This window comes from Lontra canadensis, unplaced genomic scaffold, assembly GCF_010015895.1.
Source record: "Lontra canadensis isolate GAN:19392208 unplaced genomic scaffold, GSC_riverotter_1.0 scaffold98, whole genome shotgun sequence".
NCBI classification, from domain to species: domain Eukaryota; kingdom Metazoa; phylum Chordata; class Mammalia; order Carnivora; family Mustelidae; genus Lontra; species Lontra canadensis.
Window position 1 is genome coordinate 7,527,804 of NW_022631092.1, and position 17,212 is coordinate 7,545,015.

Genomic DNA, 17,212 nt, shown 5'->3' on the forward strand with positions numbered 1-17,212 from the left:
GAACAGAACTCAAAGGAAGAAATTATCTGTAAAAAAAAACAAACAAACAGGACCTATGAAGAGTCACGAAGGTGCCAGTATTGGTTGTCTGTGGGGGAAGAGGGGATGTGTTTTTCTTCTTTTGCTTGTTTCTGCATTCTGATTTTTTGTTTTCAGCAAGTACCTATTGCTTTTGTAAGAAGAAGAGATGTTTTTTAAATGTTCCCAGCAGAGCAATTTGTTTTTTTTTTTAATAGATAATAAATGGGAAGTTTCAAACACCCTCTGATTTTTTGTTGTTGTTGCTGTTCCTCTCTTTCCAAAAGAAAGAGATGCTCCTGGTGTGAAACCTTTTGACAATTCAGACAATCAAAATAAAGAAAATAAAAAAAAAAATCACCTGTAGTCTCATCACAGAGATAATGACTGCCATTACTTTTGATTCTACCTTTCCTGTTCACTTTAGTTTTATAGTCTTTAGTTTTTATGCGTGGTTTTTATGAAAATAGGACCATGCTGTAATAACGTGGTGTAATCTGCTTTTTCTACACCAGAGATCATGAACATATTTTTCTGCGTGATCGGATTTAATCGCCAGTAACACAGAATTCTGGTTATAAACATCCAACAATTTAACCAATTCTGCATTGTTGAAATAGAACCTCCGGGCGGTTTCTACATTTTTTGCTGTTACAGACAAGGCTGCAAATATCTTCGCAGCTCATTTTTTGTGCGCAACCAAGATTATTTCTTTTGGGGGTAGGCCGAGGGGGTGCTCTTTCTCAAGGCTTTTGAAATGCCATTGAGCCTCCCACGGTAGACTGCGCCGGCCCCATCACAAAGGGGAAGGTCATATTGGCTCACCCAGTCTTGAGCTGTGTAATTGTAAAAATTATTTACCTTTTCGGCCCTTCAATTTCCTCAACTATAAACTGGAACCATAGCAGCTAATGTAGTTAAGACGGTTGCCAGGACTGGCTCTAAAAAAGGTGTCCCCACTAGGCTGAAAGCTCCACGAAGGTAGGAACAGGGTCTGTTTTTTGCTCACGATTGTGTCCCTGATGCCCAGGACATAGTAAGTATTCAGTAAGTATTTATTAAAACGGAAGAAGAAACCAGTTGCTTTATGACCTGTAAAACGCTTTTATATCCCTCCTGTGGTTTCGGTCTCATCATGATTGACGCTGGCTGACTGGATGAAGGAACAGGAGATTCGGGGGCTGGGAGGGATGCCTTAAGCCAGTTCCTCTTCCCCCCTCGTTTCCCTTGAGCAAGTGGGCTTCCCTTTCTCAGACTAGAAACTTGAAATCAGTGCTTCTTAAACCTGATGTTGTATATCAGTCATCTGGGGATCTTCTTACCATGTGAATTGTGATCACGGGGGTCTAGGATCCTCCCTAGGGTTGGGTCCAAGATTCTGCATCTCTGGTAAGCTCCCAGGTCAGGCCCCTGCGGGTGAAGAGCGAGGCTTTCTATTCCAGGCGCCCCTGCGATGCTCACGCTTAAGGTTGAGTCGCTTCGCCCTCTGTCGGCCACTGGCGGGCATTGCAGTCCTTGACCAAGTACATAAGGAGAGCCCCGCAGGGATTTTGTAAGTTGCACAAAATTTTGGGGGGACAAGATCATCTGCTAAAAGCAGATGGCACACAGATTCTGAAAGCAGTAGGAAATGTACTCCTAAGAATGCTCTCTGGAGGCACCTGGGTGGCGTGAGCGACCCTTGGTTTCCGCTCACGTCCTGATCTCAGTCTTGAGATCAAGCCCCAAGTGGGGCTCCGAGCTCAATGGGGAGACAACGGAGACTCTCTCTACCTCTGCCCCTCCCGCTCATGCTCTCTCTCTCTCTCAAATAAATAAATAAATCCTAGAAAGGAAAAAAAAGAAAGCACTCTGTAAAGGATCCTGCATGTTGAGGCAAAAGGAATGCCCTGAACCTGAAGGATGTTAGGGCCCAGAGGGACCCCGACACTCAGCTAGGGAGCGCTTTCCTTTTTTTACCACTGTTTCCTTTTCCTTTTTTTTTTTTTTTAAGAAAAAAGCAGCAGATGACTTTCTTCATCAGGGCTGCATAATAACTTTCAGGAGCCTAGGCGGTTGGCCTGTGGGACTCGCTCCTTTATAAAAATTAATTGAAGATTATATTTTATGATTGTACTGGTATGAAGACAAATATGTTAACACATAGAACGTATTGTAATTTTTCGATGCAAAAGTTAATTTTTTTCTTCTGATTTCTCAGAAGCAACCAAACCATTTCCGTGGATTTGTGAAAATATCATGGGCCTTTAGGCACCAGGCCATTTGTATCAGCCCTGTTCTCTGCACGGTGCCCGGGTTCTGTCTCTCAACCCACGCGCCCAAGGCTGTAAGAGAGGTCTGGAGGGCCAGACTGCTTTAACACCGGTGCCCAGTCTGGACACGTTAAAGGATTTATACAAAATACCAAGTGTTTACTCTGTGCCAAGTGCTTGAAACATTAAGTTTCAGAACAGCCTAGTAGTTGGCAGATCTGGGATTCGAACTCTTTTGATGAAGGAGTGGACCTCCTAGTCTACAAATCCTTCTAAAGCAGCAAGGAGCGGGGCGCCTGGGTGGCTCAGTGGGTTAGAGCCTCTGCCTTTAGCTCAGGTCATGATCCCAGGGTTCTGGGATGGAGCCCCACATCGGGCTCTCTGCTCAGCAAGGACCCTGCTTCCCCACTCTCTCTCTGCCTGCCTCTCTGCCTACTATGATCTCTGTCTGTCAAATAAACAAATAAAATCTTAAAAAGCAAGGAGCAAGCAGCTGGCTGGAGAAAGCGTCCCTTGCCAGAAGAGGGCGCTGTTCAGCGGGAACAAGATTTGGTATAGGGAACCGCCGGGCTCTTTCTACAGGATTTCGAATTGAGAATTTGCGTCTCTGGACTTTGCTCTAAACTCTGAGATTTAGGTGATCAAATAATTCTAAATTCTTATACTAACTCTTGTATTCTAACTAGAAAAAGTGGGTAAAATGTAGTTTAGTTCCTCTATTTCATGTTCTCTTAATGTTTTAGGCACCTAATACAGATATAATTATTTTTTGGGAGAGCAGAGCTTAAAACAGCAACCAGTTTATTATATCTCATGATTTTTGTTAGTTAGGAATTAAGACAGGCATTGGCCAGGAGATTCTTCTGCTCAGTATGGCAAAGACTGATGTCTTCTGTGTTTTCAGGTGGGAGATGGGCTGGTCTGGAGGGTTGAAAACAGCTTTACTCAAAGGACACGGGTGCAATTTTCCATTTCGTGTGGTTATTTTTGTGTCTGTCACCCTCCCTGGTCCAGAAGCTACCAAGGGGCTGGAACTGTGTCTGTTTCTATCACTTCATCGCTAGTGGCCAACACAGTGCCTGGCCAATCAAGGCTTAGTAAATATTTGTTAAATATTTGTTCAATCAATGATGTAATTTTCATAAAGAGTCTCAGGATCCTCAGAAAACAGGCATTGGTAGGAGTCGATGATCGTAGTAGCTCGCTAAACGCCAAGACTAAGCTAACTACTCTACACCCAGGCTGGTTGGCATAATTTATCCCATTTTACAGAAGAGAGGCTAAGGCTCCTGACTCAGCTTCAAAGGGTAACATACAAGAAGTCCCTTGTAGATCATGAATCAGAGAATCAGGTAAACTCAAGAGCTCCGGAGGCCAAGCCAATTACCAAAATGAGCTCTTTGGGAGAGAAAAACCTGATGAAATGACAAAAGGCAAGTCAGTCTGTTTTCAGATTGGTCACAAACGATGTTCCAGATTCCTGCTTCTACAGTTATCCAAATAATAGAAGCAAAACCATCCCAAATGTTGAGGTGAAAATTCGCTTGGACGTCTATTGCCACATTCCCCTAAACTGTTCCTCCAAAATGCACATGTTCCTTCTTCTTCCTGGTTTTTAAAATTAATTCATTACTTTAAAAGATTTTACTTATTTATTTGAGAGAGAGAGAGAGAGAGAGATCAGGAGAGATAGCAAGCAGGGGGAGCAGCAGGCAGAGGGAGAAGGAGAAGCTGACTCCCTGCCCAGCAGGGAGCCCCTGCGGCTGGGTCCCAGGACCCTGGGATCATGACCTGAGCAGAAGGCAGCCGCTCAACGGACTGAGCCCCCCAGGCGCCCTGGTATTATTTACTTTTGATGTTAATGTCCAGCTCTGCTGTTCTGTCAACGTGGTGTATCGATGCTTCTGTTTTATCAAACAAGCGGGCCTTCAGTCACGAGGGTGGCGTCAGAGACCCAAGGCGTGTTAGTAGGAGTGTCAGAGGGATCAGAGCACTCATGGATTATCTGATGCCTTGGCTTCCCACCGGCTCTGCCTTGCCCGAAAGACACTTCTAGCTCTCAGTACTGTGATGGGGAAATACCCCAGGGCGCCAGGAAATTCCTGCCTGGGCAGGGAGCTGACATCCCTGTCGGTATCCCGGGGAGTCTAAGCCCAGCCCCCGCAGCCAATCAGCAGCGGCGCTGCCTCAAACGGACAAGCAAAACCAAGCCCAACCAAAGCAGCTGGAACTTGAACAAACAGATTTGGGTGAGGCTGGGAGGGGAGTCAGGCCTGGCGTCATCCAGGCTCTGGGCCAGGCCGTTGTCATGGTGACAGCCAGCCCGTTTACCAGCGGGGCCGAAGAGCCAGTTTTCTGAGGGGGGAATCGAAGCAGGGGGGCTGGGGTGCCCGAGGGGGCCTGTGCTTCTTCAAGTAATAGAAACCACGGAGAAGGCGCTCCCAGGGAGTAGTGCCTTCTCACAGGAGCCCCGTGGGCGCCCGGGGTGGGGGGCGGGTGTGGGGTGGCGGCAGTGGGCTGGGAGAGGCTGGCCAGCCTGGGAGGGAGGGAAGTGGCCACCGAACCAGCAGAGAGGCCTCTGGAAAGACTGGAAGGCATTCCCGGCAGAAAGGATTTGCAGCTGTGTTAGCTTTCTTGGCAAAACATGAATTGAAGTAGATCACAGAGTTCTTTTAAACAAACAAAACAACAACAACAACAACACACAGGCCAGTGGATGAGAGGGAGTCTTTGGGACTGTCAGGGGTGGACTGTAAAAATGCCCTAGGTCCCTCTCTAGAAGCTTTTTTTCCCTTTTCCTTCCCTTCCCTTCCCCTGTCTTCCCTTTCCTTCCTTTCCCTTCCCTCTTCTCCTTTCTTCTCTCCCCTCACTTCCTCCCCTCCCTTCCCCTTCCCTCCCCTCCCCTCCTCTTCTCTCTTTTCTTCTTTGCTGATGTCCACAAGTCAAGTAATTACTTGGAGGAGAAGAGGAACAAACAGCGTTCAGCGTAAAACAAAACGTTAGAAAACATCTGCTTTGCAGGGCAGGGCCTGCGAAGTGCTGGTGTCCACGAGGGTAGGTTACTTCAGGATACAGAACAGACACCTTCCTGCCCTCAGAGGCATCTCTGATGCGGCGGCTGTGTGCCAGTTGTGTCATTAGGTGGCAGAAAGAGAGGCTCCTCTAGGCTCAGTGTTCAGGCCTGTGAACATCTGGATAATTAATAGTCTGACACTTGACCCCCCACCCCCACCCCCAAATAGGCATTCTTTCTGGCTAATGTGACATATTAGCAAAATAAATGCAGTGGAGGAAAGAATTGTGGTGCAGCCTCCAGAAATCTCGCTTCCAAAGAGCCTGCCTCGTCAATGGATAAACACAGTGCGAGTCCTCCTGTGTGAGGTCCCCAGTGCAGTCACATTTGTCGGGACAGAAAGTGGAAAGATGGTTCCCAGGGGCTGGGGAAGGGAAGGAGGGAGTTAATGTCTAATGGGTCCAGAGCTTCAGTTTGGGAAGATGAAAGGGTTCTGGAGACGGATGGTGGTGAGAGGATATGGATGTGCTTAACCCCACTCAGCTGTACACTTGACAGTGATTAAAATAGTAAAATCTGTGTTACATAGATTTTACCACAATTTATTTTTATTATTATTTTTAAAGATTTTTATTTATTTACTTGACAGAGAGAAAGCAGGAGTGAGCACAAATATGGGGAGAAGCAGAGGGAGAGGGAGAAGCAGACTCCCCGTCGAGCAGGGAGCCCAATGCGGGTCTGGATCCCAGGACCCTGGGATCATGACCTGAGCCAAAGGCAAACGCTTAGTTGACTGAGCCACCCAGGTGTCCCAGATTTTACCACAATTTAACGTGTCTCAATTAAAGGCTGCCTTCTTGTTGTAGCAGGAGACGGTGGCATTTGTTTGATGGCTGACGCCCAGGGCTTGCTGGTTCACCTCTGTGAGCCCGAGCTGTGCCATCACAGGGAGAACTGACGTCTTCCTTCGGCCAGTAATGGGGAATGGATATGCAAGCACCAAGTGAACAGAAAGGTACCACAAGAACGTGAAATATGGGGGCACCTGGGTGGCTCAGTGGGTTAAGCCTCTGCCTTCGGCTCAGGTCATGGTCTCAGGGTCCTGGGATCGAGTCCCGCATCGGGCTCTCTGCTCAGCAGGGAGCCTGCTTCCCCCTCTCTCTCTGCCTGCCTCTCTGCCTACTTGTGATCTCTCTGTCATATAAATAAATAAAATCTTTAAAAGAAAAAAGAACGTGAAATATGGTTAAGATATTATTTCAAAACTCCTTGTTAAGGCGCCCAAATACTGGGGGCAAGTTGAAAGGGGTGGGGTATGAAACAAAGAAAAGGATGATATTTAGCAATTGCAGGAACTGGAGAAAGCCCAAATACTGTAGAAGAGGAGACGAGAACTTGGGGCTCCTTCTCCGGGACCAGAAGGTAGGACCGACATGGGCTATCACAGGGATTTAAAATACTTCTCCCTTTTGCTTTGCCTAAATTGAGAAACAAGTTAAGCCCACCCATCAGGAGGAAATGAAACAAAATGAAACAGCGTCAAAACATCACCTCTCAGATTTCTCTAAGGGAAATGGTACAGTTACAACATGACGCTGGGTCAAATTTATGGGATCTGGAACCCAAATGTGCTAGTGGAACTCAAGTCAGCATCAGTTTCATTAACGGTTAACAATGTAGCCAAAGCAGCCTTTTTTTTTTTTTTCCTGACTTGAAGAAATACTCAAAGAAATTCATTACCACCACCACCACCACTTGCCCAACACTTTGTAGTAGCGTCTATCAGCATGTGCCAAGCACTTGTCTAGACGCGTATCCTATCTTTTCATTTCTTATGATGACCATACAAAGTAAATCTTTGTGGATAACCCCATGAGGGTCATGTTTAGCAGTTTGTTCTTTCTGGTTCTTTGTTTCCTCATCTATAAAATGAGAATAATGTTACAGCCAGAGCACTGTAACAGCTCTCCCCAGTCACACAGTTGGTAAGTAGTAACGTCAGGATTTGAACTCATGTCTGACTCCAGAGCTGTGCACCAGGACACCACACTACACTGGAGAAGACACTATTGCTGAGAAGCTTCTGAAACACAATTGGCAATGACTATTTTGCTCTGGGAGCAATTTGAATGAGCAGTTGGTAAATTGCTTTATCATGACATTGCATGACATCCCATCGACATATAGTGGGGAAGAGCGACGAGTACCCTGAGTGTATTTTAGCAGGGGTCTGGCTCTAAAGTTGGATGAAACCACCAAGTACAGAGTATGAAAGTGTTTGGCTGTGTTATGTGTGTGTGTGTGTTGTGTGTCTTGTATGTTTTATTCTCTCTGTTGTATGTTGTATGCATTATGGATGCGTTATGTGTGTTATATGTATATTACGTGTATATGGATGGGTTGTGGAAGTGAAGGAGACTTGCCTGATGACTGATTTCTTCAATACTGAAGACCAGACATCCCAACAGCTAACACTTGATTGGTGCTCATTCTGAGCCAAGTAGTCCTCTCAGTGCTTCCCATGCAATAACTCATCCATCCTTGCAGCAGTCCTGTGCAGTAACTACTATCAGTATCCTCAGTTTATGAATAAGGAATTGGAGGCAAAGTAGGATCAATCAACTTGCTCTAGACCACCCAGTAGTAAAAGGTAGAGCTGGGATTGGAATCCTGGGAGATCAGCTTCAAATTCTGTGGTCTTTTTCGTTTTTTTTTTTTTCCTTTTTTTCTTTGTTCTTTAAGATTTTATTTATTTGAGAGAGAGAGAGAGAGACAGAGACAGAGATAGCAAGAGCTAGCACGTGTAGGGAGGAGAGGGAGAAGCAGGCTCCTTGCTGAGCAGAGAGCCTGATGCGGGGCTCCATCCGAGGACCCTGAGATCATGACCTGAGCCAAAGGCAGATGCTTAACCCGCTGAGCCCCCCAGGCACCCCTAACTGGTGCCCACCCCCCCCGATCACCAGGTGGAAGATGATAGAATTATCCTCCTTATCTGTGGGTAAAGAGCCTGTGGACCATGTGAACACATGTTGGCTGAGATAGTCAGCACCCTCCAGTTAAACATTAGCCGTGGTGAGCCAGCCATTGCTGGCCTTGTAGTGAGTGTGTGATTTCTATCAATTTAATGATTATTAAGATTTGAAAGGATTGTTATCAAAATCTTACGTTTCACACCTGTGAAATCTGTACAGGCAAATGGTTTCATTGATTTGTTTCCTCTAAAACTGTGGACTACCTAGAGATGATCAGTGTATATGGATCAGACGTTCTCTGGCGTACGAGCACAGACTGTGATTTATTTGAGATAGGATGGCTTTCCGTCTCGTCTTTCTTTAACTGCCTTCCTGGTGACTGTCACTTCGAAGTTGAGGATAACAGAAAAAGGTCTTTTGTAATGCCACTCAAGGTGGAGGAGGAGACTGAGGTTGTTACTATAGCAACACAAAGATAGTGGTTATCCATCCATCCATCCATCCATCCATCTGTCCTATGTCTACTGAGCACCTGTTTTAGGTGACAAAAACTCAGGGATGAATGAAATAAAGTAGTTTCTTTTGTGGAGCATCTATTCCAGTGGAGAAAAAAGACATCACACAACTGAATAAATACAAACACAATAGAGGTCTAGACAGAGATAAGGGCTATGAAGAAAATAGGGTATGGAAAGAGGAGAGAGAATGGCATATTTTACATAGTGTGGCCACAGGGGCTTATCTGAGGCTCTACAAAGTGGTTAATCTAATTGTGCAAAGAATTGTCTTAAAGATCCCAAGTCTAGACCCCACTCTCAGTGGACTGTTTTCTTCTTGTTCCCCTTCTCCCACAGAATCTGAGGGTAGTCCATGTACCCAAACCCTCAGCTGTGGAATGGTGGTAGATAAGGGACATTTAGGCATGGGATGAGGGGAAGGTGAAGCTATACCCTAGGGAGGAGAGCAAAGAGTTTGAGGGCTTGGGGGTCCGTGAGATGAAGGGTGAGTGGTTGTTCACGGATTATCTTCTCAAAGCCATTCCTCTTCTCCCCACCTCCTACCAGCACTTATATTTGCCTTCTGAATTTGGGTGGGATGTCAAGGGTGTTCCTGACTGTTCTAACAATCGGCATCATCTCAGTCCTTTTACCTCTGTGATCAGTTCAGAATGGGAAGTATGAAGTGTGACCCTTGAGTCTTCTGATGGATATGGAAGTGAATTTCTCTCCCCTCCTGGTGTAGACACAGATACGGGTAGCCCTAGGTCCATCTCGTGACCTTTATGGAAGCCATCCTGAGGATGAAGGCAACACATGGAAGGGAACAGAGAGCAGAGAAGTGAAGCCAGACTCCCAGTTGCTCTTGAAACACACATCATTGGATTTTTCCCTTTGTGAACCAATTCATTCATTCAAAATATTTTGAGTGCCTATTATATGCTAGACATTGTTCTACATGTTTGGGGCAAAAAAAAAAAAAATCTTGTCCAGTTTTTGTTGGCTTTTCTTTTCTTAGCATGGGAGGAGTGGTGGGCAGATGATCATCAGAGTCAGTCTGCCTGGGTTTAAATCCTGACTCCACCATTCTGTGGCTGTGTGACACTAGGCAAGTTACTAAACCTCTCTGTGCATCAGTTTCTGCACACAAAAAGGATATCATTCTAGTGCCTACCTCATAGGATTGTTGTGAGGATTAAAGGAGAGAACGTGAAGAGTGTGGGGCAAGACTGGGCATGAGGTATGTGCTGGGTGCAGGGCATCTGATGGGCCACCCAGCCCACACTTTGAAAATGGAGGACTTATTTCCCCCAGCGACGGGGAGTGCTTTACAAGTACTGCCCCAGGGGAAGATGACCATGTTGTCCCAAGGGCAGGGCCTCTTTCTGGGAATACTCTACATCCCATGACTGATCAACTCAACTCAGGACCTTTCTGAATGGTCACACTGGTTCTGGAACTCTCCCTGGGGGTGGTGGAAGTCTTTGTTGGGCTTCCGTCTCAGCTCAGCTTCTCCCTCTGCCCAATTCTGCTTCTTTTCCCTCCCTTCCTGCAGATGTTGATCCAAACAGCACATTTGTGCCTGCTGGTCTCTGAGTTTCTTCTCAGGAACCCAATCCATGACTCAATAAATGTTAGCTGTTACCCTCCCCCTCATTCTCACCCAAAAGCATCCTAAGTGATAGAGAAAAGAAGAGAAAGTGTGTAAAGGGACTAACTTGGAAAGGGCGACCCTGCAGGGCAGCACAGAATGGCTAGAATGAAGAGCCCAAACTTTTTGTGGGGCTGAAGTGTTGTTCAGTGCAGTGGGGGAGCCCTTCTCACATCCTCGTCCTCAGTTCTGGATTGGAAGGGGTGACTCAAACCTTAAGAAGAGCTCTGTGTATGAGCTTGACTGGCCAACAGTAAGATTTTTTATTTCTTAATGGACTGTACCACTCTCTCCCCTCCAATATTAAGGGTGTAGTACAGGGTTACACTTTTACCTTGTTATTCAATTTCCTGCCATGGCTATTCTGGGAATCTGGCAAGCACTTTTCACATATAAAATCTCAGCTTTTAGGGCTGTGATGGGTGGACCAGTTGGAAAGGGACGGAGGCTCCTGGTTTTATAGTCTCATGGTGCTGGGAGTTTGCTTTCTTGAATCTGGAGTGCAATGGGACACTGGTATTCACAGGCTGACTCTGCCAAATGAAAACCAGGATTGTGCACTCACCCTGCTCATAGCTTTGCTGGAGTGGGGAGCTTGTTTCTGTCTTCTGGCTTTTTCAGCCAAACTGATGGTGACATGGAAAGCAAACTGATTGCTAATGGATTCAGCTAAACCCCACAGCATCATTCAAGGGTCCACCACAGGCAAGCGCAGTATGTGTGTGTGTGTGTGTGTGTGTCTGTGTGTGTGTGTGTGAGAGAGAGAGGAGATAAGCCATGTTGCCAAACAACACATTACCCGGCACAACGGATTTAGAACCAGACAGACCAGTGCCCAAAACCTGAGTCGAGTTCTAGTCCTGTTACTGAAGGATGTGGTTTTATATTCGGGTGACACAAAGCTCTGGGGACCACGGGGTAGGAGATGGCAACTCAGGAAAAGGGAGCTGTCTGGTTTGTCGTGTTATTTATGAATATTCAATTTTGCTCTGGAAAATGAGAGACAGTAAGTATAGAAGCAAGTAGCTCACGAGATTTTTAAGACACAGAATAAATAGAACATATATGGGTTGAATATAGATCAGATGAGAACATTACTTATAGACAAGGAGTGAGAAGACCAAGTAAACCTTAAATATTTATAAGGCGTGGATCATGTCTTCTCTAGACAGAAGCGACATCGCTTCTAAGTTGGCCACTCCGAGGTGATGCCTCAAGAAACACAGATAAAACCCAAGCTGCTCAGCAGATTCTTGGGGGGCTTCAGTGTGAACATGTGTACTGGGCCCCAGTCTTCCCAGTAGAGGCGGTTTGTACATTTCCTTCAAGCGCTCCCTCCAGCCGTTCCCCTCGGCTTGCCCTCATCGCTGACCTCTGCAGCCACACCAGTGGGGAGAGAACAAGACGGAGAATGTGGTGTGACCCGGAATTCAGGAAGCAGGATCCTTCTACCTGCTGGCCCCAATCCCACGTGTGTTCACCTGTCCTGTCTCTTTGCCTCGCTTCTTTCCAGTGAGTGTTCTAACTTGACGAAATAAAGGCCACGATTCAAGCATCTTCATTTGGCCTGTGAGCCCTTCTGTTCTGTGGCCTCTGGTAGAGGCTGCCAGCAGGTAGAGCCAGAAGCTACCATTGCCTCCAGGTAACTTCGCAAATCACATGGGAGTCGTAGCCCAGGCCTCCTGGAAGCAAAACCCAAGACATAAATTCTTGTGCAAGTGGTTTATGAGAGGATTCTGCCTGGAGACAAAGTCTGTGAGGGAAGTGAGAAAAACAGGATGGGAGAAGGGAAGAGCTCAGACAAAGATGAGGTTCATCTGAGGCATAACCTCAGGCTGGGCCCATGGACAGTATGCAGGTCTGACCTTCCTTGAGGCAGGAGGGCCAGGCTTTTGTACCTGGTGTCAGGGAAAGGACGTGCCAGCCTGGGAAAGGAGGGCTGAGTGGGCGCCAGCAGCATCTGTTACAGGTGGTCGGTCTGAACCCCTCTCCCAGGTGGGTTACAGTGGCAGGGGAGGGAAGAGAGAACTTAGTAGGTTGGGAAAGTCATGGGAGAAAGGACTGGAAAGACATGGGGCCATATGACTTGGAAGGGTCTGAAACCAGAGCAAGAAGTGAACCCCTGATTCCGTGGGCGGGCAGCCCCAGGTGTGTTCTTGAGGATATGTGTGATTTGGAGCGAAGTTGAGGAAGGGAGCCATATGACGATGGCGTGTGTTGGAAGCAAGCTGCTGACAAGGAGGGCAGCTGGGCCAGGTCTGGGCACTACTTACAGGGAACTCCAAGCATCTCTCTCCTCAGCAGCCTTTGGGCAGCTCTATGCACTCAGAAGCCTACTTATCCAGGGTCTAGTTTTGAAGCCCTCTTCCTGATCTCAATCTTACCTGATTCTCTTAAGAATCAGCCTCATCCTGAAGGAAGAGGGACTGGTACCACATCCTTAGGAGGTAGGCCTTCCCAGGCCAGGCTGGGGTGGGCAGGGATCAGGAGAGGGGAATTGCTGAAGCTTCTCCCTTGGAGAATTCCTCCTCATGGAAAGCTCAGCACCAACCGAGGCTGGCTGCAGAGGGCTGATTAGTGCTGGATCTGTACACACCGAGAGGGCTCGAGTAGGGTTACCGGACCTCGAAGTAATACAGAGCTTTTATAAGCCTCTGGCTTTTGTCCGAGGCTCTGTGAGCACCTGCTCCGCAGTAGGCTAAAGATTCTTGGCTTCAGACCAAGCCAGCCTCCAACCAATGATCCCTCCTCCAGGCAGAGGTTTTTTTTTTTTTTTTTAAAGACTTTTATTTATTTATTAGACAGACAGAAATCACAAGTAGGCAGAGAGGCAGGCAGAGAGAGAGGAAGGAAAGCAGGCTCCCTGCTGAGCTGAGAGCCCAATGCGGGGCTCGATCCCAGGACCCTGGGATCATGACCTGAGCTGAAGGCAGAGGCTTAACCCACTGAGCCACCCAGGAGCCCCCAGGCAGGGTTTTGACTGTCTATCCAGACTTTAAGGGCAGGGGTTCCTAAACTCTAATGTGCAAAACCACTCCATGGAGCGCTTACTGAAAGCCCAGATTTCTGGGCCTCACAGGAAGAGATTCAGACTCAGCTGGTCTGGGGTGGGGGAGCGGAATTTGCATTCTGAATGAGTCCGCCCTGCCCTGCCGGGGACCTTGTGCTGTGAAAGGGTCCTAACGGGGGAGAGGGAAGATCCAGCGCTGATTTACTCAGGAAACGCAGCTGCTCTGGGAAGTAGGTAATATTATTTTCATTATTCTCAATTTATAGATGGATAAACAGGCTCAAAGGATTTAACTACACTTCCCAAACTCTCAGAACTAGTAAATGACAAAGCTACGATTCTAATCCACTCACGTCCAGTCTATGCTGCTGTCTGAGAGCAGGAGAAAGAGTAATAGGGGATCTAGCTGGCTGCATACGTGTGCAGGCTCATCTCCTGACACACCCGCAGTGTGACCCCCCGGAGCCAGAGCAATAGTACCAGTGAGGAACAGGCGAGGTTATGCCACGGTAACACCATGGCTCGCTCACGTGACATGGCCATTCAGACCAGCAGGGGGCTCTGTTCGTTATAGCCACTCAGGGGTTGGGGCTGGAAGAAGCTTTGGGTTGGACATGTGTTTCCATGATGGCAGGGGTAGAGAAAGAGGACACTGGCTCTCGGACGGTGCGTTTCTGTCTGTAAGTGAATGGGTATCCCTTCTGCACCCATTTCAGTGTCCAAGAAAGTCCCATCGCCCTGCCTGACTTCGTCAGGGTGTGGAAGTATAAACGAGAACATAGTCCGCCGTACCAACATCCACTCGCAGGAGCCTGAACGTGCCTTCTTTACTCAAGTCTTTGCACAGGCTCTTCTGTCTGTCTGCTCCATCGGTCCTGTCCCTGCTTCTCATCAACTCAGTGTCTAATTCTAGACCCTCTGCCACCAGCTCTGGGCAGCCTTTCCTCATCTGTCCCAGTCTCCAGCCACCCCTCTCCCGACCAGGGCCCTGGGCTGATCTCTATCAGGATACATGCCCCATTGCATGGCGACTGTCAGTTTGTCTGTCCTCCACCCTTGGCATTCCGGGCTCCTGGGAGATGGGCACGTGCGGTGGTGACAGGCTATGCGGCTCTAGCCCCTGGGAGGCAAGGGGCGTGCAGGGGCTCGGGGGCGGCAGAGGAGCTCGATGAAAGCTGGATTCTGGAGCTCGTAGGAGCAGCCCTTCTCTTTTTCCCACAGGAACAGGGTGTGTATGGGCTTCAGAAAATGGAGAAGAGGAAGGTAAAACTTCTGTGACTTCGGGATGAGCCAACTGCACACAGGAGAAGGAAAACCCCTGCAGCAGGGGGCTTTTTCCAAAGCCTCATTGCCCCATCATGGAAAGACTCACCTCAAATCCGGGTTAGTCACTGCCCAGAGCTGGCTGTGTCACCATAGGGTGAATTTCAAGAGACCCAGAAAAGGACATTCTGCAGCTGGGGGAAAATCCTTGCTGTCCCCGCTCTGGGGCCTCTGGGGCCCATTAGAGGTCATTGTTAGCCAAGGGGCCGGTGTTAGTGGTCTCTTCAGAGGAGCTTTGCCTGGTCCTATCCCACCACAGCCTCTGGGGGCTGGGGAAGGCTATCCGGGCTCAAGAGCAGGGGATCAAGGCCTGCTCAGCAAGGGGCATGAGCCCGACTCTGATGTGGGGCTCCACAAGGTCTGGGCCACCTGCTGGGTGCCCACACCTGGACTGACCACAGAATCGAATCCCTGGAATGTCCCACCTGCAGCCAGATGGCTCTGAGACTGATGCGGGCACGAGGAGAATTCAAGATGACAAGTACTTACAAGGGGATGGGAGTGGGATATAGTGGTCCCAGGGTCGAGCTGTAAGCCCCTTGAAGCCCGAGGGCAGATCTCATTACTGTCTCATCCCTAGAACCTGTCCTGAAACGGCCAGCATGGTCCTATATAACGGAGCCCTCTCCTCCCTACTCACCTCTTCTGACCTCATCTCCCCCGACCCTCCTTTCTGCTCCGGGCACACTGATTCGTGGCTTTTCCTGCGTCTTGTGTCCTCGTGCCTCATGGCCTTTGCATCTACCTTTCCTGAACTGCTCTTCCCCAGAAATCCCCAGGGCTCGCCCGTCAAGTCGGGTCTCTATCCATATCTCACCTTGTCAGAGAGGCCTCTGTGACCAGTGTGGCCTTCGGCCCAGGTGCCCTGTGTTCCTTCACCAGCTTAGCCTTTCTTCCTGGGCCTTCCCGCCCTGAGGGTGTATGCACTTGGTTATTTTCTGCCTCTTCTCTCTCCACTGTAAACTCTACCGAGCAGGATTTCTTCTTCTGTTCCTGACTTTATCCCCAGGGTCTAGCCTGGTATAAGTGATGGACAGTCTCCCCAGAGCAGTGTCTGGGGTCAGACTCAGCCTACAAGAATAAAGGGTCTGTGGTCAGAGAGAACTCCATACCAGTCCAGCACTCGGCTTTCCTGTCTAATTTGGACCTAGGCCATGTTCTTCTTGGACCTGTCCTCTGAAAACCTGTATATCTTTTCTTATTTCTCTGGGGTTACCTCCCCAGCCCAATGGGAAGTGTCAGTTCATCCCCAGGGGAGCCTGAAATCCATGACACTTCCGGCAGCGTGCCCAAGAGACACCGCTGGACAGGCTGGGCAGTCCTACTCTGACCCAGGCGACCCCTGAGGCCGAAGGCTCAGGTTGGTTGGTCTCACTCAGCCTGGGGGTGGGGTGGGGGTTCTGGCTGAGCCACAGTTGCCTTCCTTTGATTTTACTTTGAAGATGATTCCATCATCAGAGACATTTCACAAAACAGAAGACCCGGCCACCGTGGGCCTGCACTCAGGCATGGCGCAGCCCCCAGAACTGAAAAGCGGGCCCGTTTTCGCTCAGCTCTCCAATTTGCCAAGGTCCTCACCCCTCCTGCAACATCTGCTTTGGGATTGTCTGAAATCAAGCGCACACATGCAGGGTAGCTGCTCTCCTCACACTAGCCCTGGGACTTGAGCGAGGATCTTAACTTCCCGAGACCCCCTCCTCTGCAAGATGGACTTCCCAACAACCCTCTGCGTCCATGGTGAGGACTGGATGGGAAATTCCTTGGGAAGCAGAAGCACTCGCCCCTCCCCCAAGTCTGGCTCTGCCACTTCCTCTTCTCTCCGATCCCCTCCCCAGATGCCACCCCTTCTGTCTGTGGATGCTGCTGTCTAGCCGGCCCAGGTGGGTCCTTGCTTTGCAGCTGGATCTGCCTTCCCAGGTGCGGAGAGCTGCAGCCGGCCTCCTGCTGCTGCACCTGCACAGTACGGGGTCTCCACTCTGGAAGGATGTGTATGTCACCGTGAAGGCGTGATGAGAGGCAGGAGCTCTCTGAATCCTATCGGGGCTTGGTCTCAGAACAACCAAAGTGAGATTCGCGCCGCCAGATGGGTGGTTGCCACGGAAAAGTCCTCCCTTTCCAATCCCAAGGTCCGTGTTCTAGAACCAGGTGTCACAGCAAGCGCCTGTGAAGTCAGCTGGGTTTGCTCAGCCTTGTAGGAAAAGCCACTTCTTCCCTCCCTGGGGGCTACTAAGCTAGTGCACCTTTTAAAAGGTTTTAAACTTTTATTGCTTCTTTGAAATAAAGTGTTCCTCTCATTCCAAAATGAAACGCATTTTAAATGGATTGCCCAAGATTTCCTTTATTTTGGTTACAAAAGTAATCCATCCATGGTTTTTATAGAAAAATTGGGGAAATATATAAAGATGCAGAAGGAAATGAAAGCCTCCTATGATCATTGTTAATATTTTGGTTTATGTCACTCTAGACTATTTTCTGT

General features: G+C 48.5%; 1 non-coding gene across 1 annotated transcript; it reads left to right on the top strand.

Annotated features, from left to right (window-relative positions):
- The first annotated feature begins 5,357 nt into the window (after positions 1 to 5,357).
- LOC116855115 lies at positions 5,358 to 5,485 on the top strand. Its single transcript, XR_004380288.1, has one exon. It is a non-coding gene; the product is annotated as a small nucleolar RNA SNORA17 (small nucleolar RNA).
- Positions 5,486 to 17,212: the final 11,727 nt, after the last annotated feature.